Here is a 12,924-nt window from a genome sequence, read left to right on the forward strand (position 1 = left end):
TTCATTCAATCCTCAAACCGTATATGGTATTCTTTTTATTTACTTATTTAAAACAAGAAGTTCCGTCTAGAACTAAACGAGCCTACTTCACGTATACCCATACTACTTTCTGATCAATATTCTCTAAAACAGCTAAAATCGCAAATTGTTTCAAACATATTTTTTTAATATCTTCACCTTTTAAACAAAGCAGCTAATACACTTTTTTCCATTAAAAAAATTTTTTTAGCAACTTTCAAAACGAAAAAATACTAATTAAAATTAATAAGACCATTAAAATAAATACATCATATCCAAAAAAAAAAAATTCTTTCTTTTTCCCCTGTTGCCAAAAATAATTTTTTAAATGAATTAATGCACTTATCAAAATAAATAAAAACAATAAAATGTCAACTTAAAGAAATAATTTTTATTGTCAAAAAAAAAAAAAAAAAAATCATCTGGGCATATTTTATGTAGAAACATAAATGACTTCGAGTTTATTCGCCGAAAACTGAATACCTAAATTAAAACTTTAGCGTGAAAATAAAAACAAGTAATATCAACAACAATTATTTCACAGTTAAAACCATAGCTGCGGAGTCGGAGTCGAAGTCAATCTCATTTTGGAATGAAGGGGTCGGAGTCGAATATCCAAGAATCGGAGTCAGTCATTTGTCCTCCGTGTATAAATTTTTGCCAAAGCTACGAAGTCACAGTCGAAGTCGGGGAGTCGGAGTCCGATTAATTGTCGGGCACAGGAGTCGGAGTCAGGTGCCCCTAAATTCTCGGAGTCGGAGTCTGGAGTTTGGCGTTAAAACCAATTCTAACAAAATTTGTTTGAAGGAAATCCGCCTTAAAGTACGGAATATGCATTGACTTTCAGTTTCCCCGTAGGCGCTGATGTTCAGGGATTTGAACTGTTCAAAATTGAACGGAAAATTGTTCAAATCAAAAAGATATTTTATATACAAGTTTTTCATCGAAAGCTTTTTCCGACAAAGTTTGTTTGAAGCAAATTCGCCTCACAGTTCGGAATTGCCTGGAATTTCCCCGTAGGCGCTAATGTTAAGTTTTTTTGAACTGTTCAAAATTGACCAAAATGGTGTTCAAATCAAAAAGTGAAATATGGGAATGAGGTGTCCTCGCCGAGATCTTTCGAGCAAAAAAAAGTTTGCTCGAATCGGATTATTCATTCAAAAGTTATTTAGGGGGGGGGGGGGAGGGGACAGACAGACAGACCGACAGACATTTTCCCCCATCTCAATACCCTACGTTCCAATTTTAATTTTTCGATATTCATTTAATTATTTTATTTATTTTTGACTTTTTTTTTTGTTTTTTTGCGATATTTTTAAGATGCATTAAGCCTTCTTTCATGCTTTTTTCTTCTTTTTCTGACTTTTACTGGGAAAGCAGGCTAAAAAGTAGCGAACCTTAGAAAAACACGAGTTGACAAATATATATATATATATATATATATATATATATATATATATATATATATATATATATATATATTAAAGCCGAGCAAGGCTCGGTCGTCCAGATACTACTATACATAATATAAATAATTCAATTCTAAAATCCTCCCCTCATATATCTTAAATCATATTTATTCTATTAAATTTCAGAGAAAATAGAGCATAATATTTTGGATATTTTGGAAAGGGGTGGTATATATGCATGTTGGTAAATTTTATAAAAAAATTATGCTTATCTTTTAATTTACCCTTTCGTTACACCACAAAAATAAAAACGAGTTTCAAAATTGTACGAACCTTTGGGTTTCTATAAACATTACAGGTTATTATTATTATAATTATTATTATTTTTTTTTTGGTGAATAGAGGGGCGCTGTCACCACATGTTAGTGCCCCAGGGTGACACCCATGCTAGGAACGCCCCTGTTTTACCTGAAATTGTTTTATTTTCATATTCGAAATCCTCCCCCCCCCCCGCATTAATTTTGTTGCTAAAAAGATACATTTTAAATAGTTTAGAGAAGCTAAAAACTATTACGTGAAAATTTTGGTTAGTTTTAGAAAATCGACGTTGACTTAGAACTTTTAGTCTTAAGTCTTACTTCTAGACAAAATTCTAGTTTATTTTTAAATTATCTCACTAAATTTGAAAACTATATTAAAAAATTGAGTTCAATCACAAAAATTATGCCTCTAGTTGATGCTCTAAAATTTTAAAAGACTGAAAAATATTTTATTTTTAGACATCTCATTAATTTATCTGAAATCTATGCATCGAAATAAAACCCACTTTCGTGTAAATAGTTTCAAATTGGCAAAAGTCTTTGATAACCATCTGCGCTTTGCGATAACAAACAATAAAATTCTATGAAATTAATAAGCGAATAGGAAACTGTGCCTTCAAAAATTGAATCCAATTATCCCAGAACTTTCAGATTTCGTTTCTACTCTTGTTATATAGCACACAGGTCTGCTCTCCAATAAAAAAAAATCGTAACGAAAGAAAATCGCTTCAAATTCAATTTTTCTTTCCGAATGGCTTGCTGAAAAGTTGATCAGAAATTAATTGGGGCAGCCCAAAGATTAATTGGCTGACGTCAGTTTATAAAATAAAAGCAATCAATTTCAAGTTTGAAAAATGATTGTGTATTAAAGCAAGACAATTTCATATCATTTCTTTTCAATCAATACCTGTAATAAGAAAAAGAATGATGTAAAAGTCGATTTCAAGTGGGAAAAAAAACTTTTGTTGAACACAACATGGATCGTTCAACAAGGCTCACTTCCAAAAAATATCCAATTAAAAAGTGAAAAAGATAAAAACTAGAAAAGTATTTGACATAATTTTTTTCAAGCAAAACACGACATTCATCACTTAGACAAAAAAGTCGATTTTGTTTGATAAATAAATCAAACTACTTGACTTTTACGATTTCTATGTAAAATAATGGCAGTGCAAATCATTAATAAAATACCGTAACGAGACAGGAACTACGGTTGCAGGGCGTTCCTTACGAAATTGGTACATTGTATTTTTAAGTTGAAAATCCAGTATTCTATAAAATGCCTTAGGCATTGTATATTATGGTGGGCCGATATTTTCGAGAAACGACTTCTAATAGTAAAAAAAAAAGTTTTGATTGACATCCTAAATGTAGGAAACATTATTAAAAAATAAATATTATGTCTTTATATTGCGCACGATTTTCAGAATAAAAAAAAAAAAACATTTTTGTCGCCACATTATTTTTTAAAAATTTTGTTTTTATGTTATTTAAATGCTTCCTTTTAATGAACTATCTTTCAAACTTATGTCACATAAAATATTATAGCAGCAGGGTCATTCTTCAAAAAGTGTAACTTTTCTGTCACACGCCATTTACAGTAAAAATTTCAAGGAACAATTCATTTAACAATGATTTTCAATTTCATCAAAAATATATCTATTTAATCCTGCCAAAATTTTTTTTAATAATAATTTTTATTTGAGTATATTTTTCGTTCATAACATGTGAATTCTCACCTCCGTGACATGTCACACACCTTGTGTGACTGTTTATGTTGCTTAATAACTTGTTTAATTAAAAGTATTTGCTCATTTATTTATTATTCCTTTCTCAAGTGTCACAAATACTAATTGTTTAAGTATATTTAATTTTTACTTCCTTTTACAAAAAAGGAAGTATTGTATTCGCGAAAAAATTTTCACTCAAAAATCGCCCTTAATTTCCATTTTGCTCACCCCCAAATGAATGTTGAGTTTTTTTTTCGATTCGACCACATGCGGAAAAGTGCCTAAGAATGTATAGACACGCGAAATATCCATTTTGACCATCACCGAGGTAATTACAACGACTTTTCTCGTGACGTCTGTATGTATGTGTGTATGTGCGTATGTGCGTATGTATCTCGCATAACTCAAAAATGGTATGTCCTAGAAAGTTGAAATTTGGTACATAGACTCGTAGTGGGGTCTAGTTGTGCACCTCCCCTTTTGGTTGCTTTCGGATGTTCCTAAGGGGGTCTTTTGCACCTTTTTGGGGGGAAATCATTGTTAATTTCGATGTAAACTCAAGTGGCGTTATAATTTGTCGGACACTTGGCGATATATCGCCAGTCATTTGGTCGCCAAGTTTTGTCGCCAACTTGGCGACAAATTTGGCGGAGTTTTGTTTTTTTTTTTTTTGGTTTCAATTTGGCCATTGTTGGTGATATTTAGAGAATAAATATTGAATCACATTAAAATAGCGAATAATGGGGAAATGACATTAAATTGGAGTAAAAGGAAGTCATGTGATGCACACATCAGCTCGTTTAATATTATGTTTTAGTTCGTTTTAGTAGGACAAGGAATCATGTCACACAATAAATTCTCACCTCCGTTTCCTAAACACAAAATGCCATTCCTCATTAATATGTGGCAGTAGTGACATCACATTTTATTTTCCATGATCAAGGGTTATCATACCCTTGTTTATTTTCAGCCATAGTTGAAGTTGTGAGATTTTTGTCAAAAGCCAGGAAGAAAGATTTTTCTTTAAAAACTTAGTGTGGTTCTTCTGACTTCTCACCTCCTTGAACTTGAATTTCATGGATGTGAAATTAATGTAAAAGAAAAGTGAACATGTTTTCATATGCTTAACATGTGCAGATTGTAGCAACGAAGAAACAAAATATTCCCTGAAAAATGTATCTATTAGGCCTATATTAATGGAAAATTCCTCACCTCCGTGACAGACCTTATCAATGACATTATTTCTGAGGTGAAAATAAATGATGGAGGGGAAATACATCACTAATAGGCATTTGACCAAAATTATAAATTGCTAGTATATCCTCAAATTTATTATATTCTATTTTTTAACATACATTTGAAACTACTAATGAAGCTGTACTTTAATTAAGAGAGCTTAATATTATGTTCCCACTAATCATTAAAATAGCTGATAGTTTGCACAACTAACAAAATTTCTACTTTGATATTAAATTGGCCTCAATTTTTAAAGATTAAAAGATTTTGTATTTTTTTTATTTCCGTAAATAAGGCATTTTTAATTTTTTTTTTTATGAGTAAAATTATTGGAACTTAGCTGGACCATTGTTTATGGTTACTTCCAGTAGGTAACACTTTCATGTAAGAGTAAAAAAAAAAAAAAAAAAACAGAAAACAAAAGGTATCGAAATTGAAAAACATTTGCATTCAAAAGTTACGTTTTCTGGAGAATGACCCGAGCATTTCTTTACGAAATATAAAGAGGAAACTTTTGCATCTATCTGAAGTTTTCCAGAAATTGAAGTTCAAATCCGCTTTATTTTGACTGCAACACAAAAGATAAGAATTCACTAAACAGAAAACTCACCACAACTCCGCAAAAAAAATTTCTTTTTTTTTTTTTGAGCAATCACGATTGCTTATTGCTTTCATTTGACTGTTTTGAATTCCTTTGATTTTATTTCCCCCCCGTCACCCTTCGCAGCATCACCGTCGACCGACTCCTCACAATGCTGCACCTCTAGCGAAAACCGTCTCCAGGTTGCATCCATATCCTACACACACGCGCATACATACATAACTACACACACGCACACACACATGCATACACATACACACACAAACACATACACACACGCATACATACAGACACCTACACACGCACATACACACAACTGCCCACACATTCATGCCTTCACAGACACAAACACATATGCCTACACACACATACAGATACCCCGCCCCCACGCACACAAACACTCATACACACAACACCCACACACTCATGCCTGCACACAGACACAAACACACATGCCTACACACATACACATACCCCTTGCACACAAACACACATACCCCCACACACAAACACACACGCCTACATACACACACACTCGTCATTGCGAAAAACATAATTTAAATTCAAAATGAGAAAATTCAAAATATTATTTTTTTTTTCAAAAGAAGAAAGAACACTAGAGAAAATATCTGGTGTAAGTTTCATCAACAATTAAAATGTCAACTATCACGCTTCCATAATAAGTGTACCTCCCTTCGAAAAAAAAAAGACTCTTAAGCTGACTTTGATATCCAGTTCAAAGACGGATCTAGGTGCGGGGGAGGGCGCAAGCCGGGAGCCGTGCCGTCATTTTGACCTTGCCCTGTCAAGGTCAAAAAGTGTCTAGCGGAAAAAAGGAAATTAAATTAAACGTCTGGAGAAAAAAGGATCTCAATGAAGCCTCATTTAAGGAGAGGAAAATATTCGCCTTCAGTCATCACAGGAACACTCAAAACAACTTCTATGCATTCTCCATTGTGTACGGAACAATTTGGTTTTAATTCGGAGTGATTGAATTATGGGTCAATAAACCCCAGACGATGATTTCATAAAGGGAGGGGTTTTTCATGTTTTTTAATCCTTGCCGCGCGTTGTCAGAAAAGCCAGTAGTAAGCCACATACAGCAAACCCTCATTAATTCGGGCCCTATTAAGCCGGACTTCGCTTAATCCGAACAACCATTTAGATGTACATACTGAAAAAATAAATAAAAAATTATTAAATATAAACAAAAAACCCGACTGCGTAAAAACCAAAAAAAAAAAAAAAAACCTAAAAAGAAAAATGTTTAAGCCCAGTAGTTTAGAATGTTATTAAGTACTACTGAATAACTACACCGTTGAAATAGTTTTATAACCGTACACAGATAAGACAAATCATAAATTCAAATACGGGATAGGGGACCATCCCTTTCTGTTTAAAAAAAACCCGTAAAATTTAGGAATAAGGAACAGACATACGTACATAGACTTATAAACACATTACCCTTCTTTGCGTCGCGCACGCGCAGTCTGGTAAAAAGCGAGTTTGCGTAATGATGCATTTTTAACCCCCGACACGCAAAGGAAGGGGGTTATAAGTTTGACGTGTCTGTGTATCTGTGTGTCTGTCTGTGGCCCTCTAGCGCCTAAATAAATAGACCGATTTTGAAAAAAAAAAAAAAAAAATTCGAAAAGAGAGTTGATCGAGAGTGTTCTTAGCTAGGTTGCGTCTTTGGATGACATTAATTAACGAAGATATTAATTAAAAACCTCTAAAAGATTTTTCGCGATTTTTGCAGTGAAAACATAGTTAAAAATTTTAAAATTTAATACCAAAATAAAGAGAATTTTTTTCCGCGTCTGATAGAATGTGTTTGGAACTTCCATGTCTCATAGAATTCGAGTTATAACGTATTTTAAAGCAGATTTTAATAACGGCTAAGCCTTTATTCACGCGATTGATAACCGAATTCATTGTTGGCCGAGAAGGAATTTAAAATTTTTATCTGTTCCCAGTTTCTATTTAATTTTCTTTACTCTTTACTAATAATAAAGCTGAAAGTCTCTGTCTGTCAGGATCTCTGTGACGCGCATAGCGCCTAGACCGTTCGGCCGATTTTCATGAAATTTGGCACAAAGTTTTAGCTTTATTATTAGTAAAGACGATACTGTGATTTACCATGAAAAAACCGGTTTTTTTTTCTTTTTTCTTCTTTTTTTACTGATAATTTTAATGCAACAACAAAATTGTTTCGAGTTTCTGCAACAGATTTAAATTATATACGTATTAATTTGGATCAGAATTCACCGGAGAAAGATAATGCCACTCAAAAGCGACATTTTCTGACCCATTAGGGCATTGAACCCAAGATCGCGACGCTCTAACCTACTCATCTAATGGACCTCCGCCTCACGATGATGTAATTAACGCAATGCGTGATAAAATAACAAAATTAATTGAGGCGGAAGCCTTTGTTTTTAAAATTATGTACAGTTGAACTCTCTTAATACGATCACGTTTAATACGAAATCACAGCTAAAACGAACATTTTGTACGTTAAGTTTGGTTTGCTATTTAATTGAATTAAAAATGTAAAGCGTAATATTGTAACAACCCCAGTAATTGGCACTTTATGAGTTTGTCCTTAAACTGACCTTTGCTTTCATTACTTAGAAAAAAAATATTTACTTGCAAATATTTTTGTACCAAAGAATGCACTTTCGTGCATCTATTTAGTTCACTAAAATCAAAAATAGTTGAATTGATATTTTTATAAAAATATATATATATACTAGCAAAAATACCCGGCGTTGCCTGGGTTAGTAATAATTATGAGAAACAATTGTTACTTGCCCTTGTTTTCTGTTTTAAACGAAAGAATTTAAAACAAACCTTTTTGACGTGATTAAAAATCTAGCTTCTTCCTTACTCATTAAACTAAAATAGCAATAAATATAAAGAACAAAATAGTATTCAATTATAAACGAAGCACGACATTTAAGCATATACAAATTTGAAGAATTTCCGAAACATGAAATTAAACTTTACATGTTTAAAAAAATCTATCTGTTAGTACTTTTTTTCTTTTTAAATCTAAAACCTTCTCTGTATGGCTATTGATGTACGAACGGTTTTAAACAATTTAGCCGCCCGTGTTCCCCTTACACTTGCTTTAGTTATTTTGGGAAATTTCAATTTTTGTGGGCACTTGGTGCGGTTTAAAATCTTACCAAATTTGCGAGAATCATTTCGGGAGACTTTCGATAATACTCCCCCTTCTTACTAATTTTTATTATAGAAATATTGTTGCCAGATGCTGAGATACTTTTGGTCCAAAAAAAAAAAAAAAAAAAAAAAAAAAAATGGCGCTAAATGGTTTTATCCGAAACGGTTTTTCCAAAATAAGTAGTAAAATTTGGCAATTGTTTGAAATCATGCAAAAAGAAAAATTAATGGAAGTTTTTGTGCGGTTTATGGATTTGCCTAATTTAGTTGTTGAATTACTTTACACAGTTTTTTTTTTTTTTTCAAGTATCTTTGATTGGCGATATTTTGTTTACATGGTGAAAGCTGAGAAACATTATTAAGTAGTCTTTGGGCTCAAAAACAGCGACAGTGGAAAAAACTGCCAAATTCATCAGCTACTGAAATCTTTCTGAAAAAATTCTGGCGATATTTCTGCTGGTTGATTGGATATAGTGAGCGAGTGTCCAATCAGTATAAATAATAATAATAAACCATTAATTACATAAGTTCCGTTTAAAAGTAAAATGATCAGCCAAATCCATTTATTTTTAGCCAATCTTGTGGAAAAACATTACTTTTAGATTTGACTTGAGAAAAGCCTCAAAAAGTCAGACGAAACGCAAAAATATTCAACAATACAACAGTTCTTGGGAGTTGAGATGACTCACTAAATATGACTTGGGTTGATGAAAGCCTTCGAACAGGGAACAAAAAAGCTCATAACTCGTTTTTTATACAACTTAGAAACTTCGAACAGATGCTATCTTCAGCAGAAAAATTGGCGCTTTCGATGGACATATAATGTTAATATGTGCACGTTTTTTTCCACACCCATATTGGGGCATTTATGCGAAAATTGGGACTAAAATTGGGACAAAAAGGGAACTATCAATCGGATTTTTTTTTGAACTGGTCTATAAACCTTCCCAGTACCAAACTGAACAAACGGTGAAAGTTTCAGCCAAATCTGCCGGGTAGTTTCTGCGATCTTAGGGAACAAATTTACCAAACTCCATTTATATATATATATAGATATATAAAGTTACCAAAATCACCAGTAATTTGCACCTGATACCCCAGTGTATGACACCTTGTGATCCAGTCATTGGCACATGTTAATAAAACTGGAAAATCACTTTATTTTTCACTTTTAGATTACAGAATTTTAGTCAATCATATTTTATCATCATAAGAAATATAATTAATGTTAATTTAAAATAGATAACTTTACATAAATTAATGTTAAATCACACATCATAACGTTGAAAAAGTATTTTTGAGAAATAAAAATAAATTTGGAGTGTTGGATGGAAAAAAATACCGAGAATATTGCTATTTCATTAGTCGGTAATGCAGTTTCGATTTTAGGAATTATAGCTGTGTCCACAGAAAAAAGAACATTGACCCGATGATTCTAAGGGACCATAAAAAATGAACCGATTCTCTACAGTCGCAACATCTGACTGATGGCCAAACATATTTGTTTTTCATTGTTTCTCTTAAAACTTTAACAGAATATTTTGTAGGATTCAAATCAATAGTAGAACCCATATGATATAGCTGCTGCTGAAGTATCAGAAATCAAACTAGTGACATATTGCACAACACTTTAGTGTTTATAGACACATGTGCCAATTACCGGAGACTAGCAAAACTGAAGCACCACTAAATGGCATACATCATTGTTTCAAAAATCCAAAAAGGGACAAAATATATTTCTACCCACTCAAAACAACATCTGCCATCTAAACAAAACTTTTGACAACGAAATTTTAAAACATATTTTGAGTCATATTTTAATGGATTGATGCGCATGCTTCCCTTAAGCCAGAGAAGAAGCTTTTGCAACAAAAATGGCTGATTTAGCACAACCCACAATTGTTTCTCTTTCCTATACACTGCTACCATTCAGTAACATGAATTGAAGTTATAATCTTTTAAGTAAATGTACATTCAGTTGATATATAGCCTTCTACTTTTAAAATATTGTATACGAACCTTATTTTAAGACATTTTTGCTGGAAGTGCCAATCACTGGTGACCTGCCAATTACTGGGGATGTTACTTTACGTACATTTAATTGAAAGATTCGGCTAATACGAACAAAATTTTGTGACCTCTTTACTTAAAATATTCGTGGTTGAATACTGTAATTTTCTTTCATTGAAATCATTCATCATTTTATTAGGTGGTAGAAGTCCCATTGTGTACATATCGTAAAGTAAATTCGCATTAGAAAATAAAGTCCACATTTTTTTACCTGTAGACATTTGAATTTATCCAAAGGTAAAATTGTTCATCTTTTATTGTGGATTACAACCTATTCCGCGATTGTTGATTGACATCTTCTTTTTTTAATATTTTCCAAAAACATTTTTTTATAAGAAGTATGATGCAGTGAGAAGCAAAGGGGTGTAAGTGAACATTTTCAAGTTTTGAGTAAAACGCGTATAAAGATTAGCTCCTAGGTAGGCTTTCCTTGAATTTTTTTTTCTAACTCGTGCTGTACAGCTGCACCTACCAGGGCTATTCGTACTATCTTTCCCCAAGACACAGGAGGGGTTCCCCTACCATATATACTGGTTATCTCCAAATTTTTAATTTTGCCACTTGCATCCCTTTGCTTCTCACTGCCTCATATGATTTTTCCTGAATGTGCTACTAGTTGGATTACAATAGGTGTTAGTAGTAATATTTTTAAAATATAGGTAAACATTTCTTCGCTCTTTCACAGTATCATTCACTCACGGTTGTTACGAACAGCGGATAATACGAGCAATTTCGTGGAATTTCGACAGTTCGTATTAAACGAGTTCAATTGTTTTTTTTTTTTTTAACTTTGTATCGTGATTTACCGTGTTAAAATACGTGTTTTTTTTCCGATTTTAATACAGAAACATAACTGTTGCTCAGACTCTTGCACAGAGTTTAGGTTACAGACTCATGAAAATTAGACTCAGAATTTTGCAACTAAAACAAATCATTTTAAAGCGACCTTTTGGACCCATGGGGGATCTAATACAGAATTTTCTCACTATTCGCACGACGCTCTAACCAGCCGAGTCAATGCTTCCCTTGCTAGATGCTACACATAAAAGCAATACTTGATTTAAAAAAAAAAAAGCGTAACGAATCGAATTTTTGGAAAAAACGCCGTTGTTTGTTTATTTTTCGCCGAAAGCGGTGAAAAAAAATCTTTGTAATTATGCCTTAGTTTTGATGTTTCATCAATTATTGAGGAAGTTATAACGCTAAGTAACACAAAAAAAAAAAAACAGCTTTTGTAAATAATATGTATGATTAAAAAAAGTGCAAATCTTTCACTGGTGTAGATAACAATGTATTGTATTTCTGCACTCAATACTGATAGCACGTTTTGGGAACAATAGTTGATTTATTAATAAAATTGTTATCAACTTTTAATTGATGTAAATGTTTCTCTTATGGTAACAATGTAGTTTGGCAAGTGCATCTTCATTGCATTTGTATTCCATTCTTGTGGTTGAGAAACATTCTAATTAAAATGCGATTTACGGCCAGGTATATAGCAAATTTATCGAGCATGTCACTTTCTGTTGAGATTCGATATCATCCGTAGACCCAGGCTCGGGAGAATATTTTGAATCGATTGGACGCATAAAGTTTCAACTGCTAAATGAATTCATTTTTGACGGCACTTGATGATTTTTATTAAAAAGGCTCGTCAAGGATCGTTTTCGTGATTCAAAACTTAACAAACCTCATATGAAGTAGTGAGAAGCAAAGGGATGCAAGTAGACTAGTTTACGTTTCGAATAAAACGCGTTTAAAGATCAGATCCTAGGTAGGCTTTCATTGATTTTTTTTCTAATTCATGCTATACAGCAGCACCTACCAGTGCTACTATTACCATCTCTTGCCCCAAGACGGAGGAGAGGTTCACCTACCATGTGTACTGGTTATCTCCAAATTCTTGATTTTGCCACTTACATCCCTTTGCTTCTCACTACCTCATATGATTGTTTTGATTAATGAAAACACTTGAAACGAAAGTTTTTTGCCCAACCTACGGCCCGTAGGCCACATGCGACTCTCGAAGCTGACCCTATTATCCGTTGTTTTGCTCAATGTTACAAATTTAAAACTATGGTTATTTAGAATGTTGCAAATTTGAAATCAAATGTTCAGAAATTGGTTTCTGGAAAATAGATGCAAACTTTGCCTTAACAAAATAAGTAATAACAATGACATCTCTTGGCGGAGTCCGATGCTCTGATTTTACCACGAAATGTAAGTGAAAAAAGTATAAAACAAACCCTAAAAAAATCGTTTTGGGTGACTTTTTAAATATTTTAGGGTGAGAACTCCTATGAGTGCTCCAATTTACTTCAAATGTTCCTGTTCTTGGACATTGCACCTCTCTA

This window comes from Uloborus diversus, chromosome 4, assembly GCF_026930045.1.
Source record: "Uloborus diversus isolate 005 chromosome 4, Udiv.v.3.1, whole genome shotgun sequence".
Taxonomy (NCBI): domain Eukaryota; kingdom Metazoa; phylum Arthropoda; class Arachnida; order Araneae; family Uloboridae; genus Uloborus; species Uloborus diversus.